This window comes from Echinops telfairi, unplaced genomic scaffold, assembly GCF_000313985.2.
Source record: "Echinops telfairi isolate 266 unplaced genomic scaffold, ASM31398v2 ScPeMD7_7424;HRSCAF=8462, whole genome shotgun sequence".
In the NCBI taxonomy this organism is placed as follows: domain Eukaryota; kingdom Metazoa; phylum Chordata; class Mammalia; order Afrosoricida; family Tenrecidae; genus Echinops; species Echinops telfairi.
This window is the reverse complement of record NW_022111324.1, coordinates 8286393-8287849: the sequence shown is the minus strand read 5'-3', so window position 1 is coordinate 8287849 and position 1457 is coordinate 8286393.

The window sequence follows — 1457 nt, the reverse complement described above, 5'->3', positions numbered from 1 at the left end:
CCCCCCTCCCTCCTTTAGGGTCACCCAAGCAAAAACAAAACAAACAAATTCACTATCACAGAACTGCTTACTACTCATAATGATCCTATAGTACAGACTAGAACACCCCTGTGGTTTTGAAGTCTGTAAATCTTTACAGAAAGCCTCATCTTTCTCCTGAGGAAGTTGAACCACTGACCTTGTGGCTCACAGACCAATGTGCAATCCACTATGAGGTTGAACCACTGACCTTGTGGTTCACAGGCCAATGTGTAATCCACTAGGCCATTAGAGCACTGTGATACCCTGCTCTATACGGGGTTGCCATGATTTGGAATCAACCCAACAGCAGCAGTTTGAGGTCAGGAAAAGTGATAAGGAAAACTTGAACAGAGACATGAATGAAATGAGACTTTCAAGGAAAGACTAGAACTCTGGTAGAGGAAACAGCAAATGTAAAGGCACTGAGGTAGAGTGCGACCATGCAGGTGTGTTTGAAGAGTAACAAGAAATACAATATGGTGACAGCAGAATGGCAAAGAGTAGAGTAACAGGTAATAAAGGCAGAGAGATAACCAGACCAGATCATGGAGGACCTCAAACGCCTTTGCAAGTGGTGCTAGCCTGAGGCTGGAAGGAAAAGGGAGTGAGGAGGAAGCAGGCAAGAAGTCAGGAAGGTCGAGTAGCAAGTGACCAAAGTAGATAAGATAACACTGACCTCGCCTCTAGAAGTAGTGATGGCAATGGGAGAAAGGAAACTATTCTGGTTTTTTTTTTTTAATCCACAGATTGGCTGATGGATTAAGTGGGGACTGTGAGAGAAAGGACATGGGATTTTGACCTGAGAAAGTGAAAGAAAGGAGTTGCAATTCACTGGGATGGTAAGACTAAAGAAGAGTCCATTTAGGGAGAAATTCAGAAATTGGTACAAGTGTGTTAAGGTGGAGACTCCTACAAGAAATCCAAATAGAGATGTGGATAAGAATTCAGAGAAAAGGCCCAGAGACAAAATACACCAGCATTTAGATTGCACTTAAGACCTAACTATCGGGTAAGATGATCAAAATTGAAAATTGATAGAAAGTAGAAAAGAGTCCCAAAATGAGACTGAAACAAAGCCAAGTCTCTGGAGAAGTGCAAGAAGAAACAAGAGGAAATGGAACCCCAGAGAACAGGGAGGTAACCTTTCCAGAGCCAAGCTGGTTATCAACTGTGTCAAAGGGGCCTCATGAAGAGGAGAAAAGCAACAAATGGATTTTGGATTTGGAGGGGTTTGTAAGTTTCTGTGTTTTATAAGCTGTGCCATCAAGTTGATTTTTTATTCATAGCAACCTCATGTGAAAAGGGAGTAGAACAGCCTGACAGGCTTCTCTAGGCTTATCTTTACAGGGGCAAACCGCCAGGCCTTTTGCTGATGGAGTAGCTGGGTGGATCCACAATGCCCACCTCTCAGTTAGCAGCCAGGCACTTCATCATTG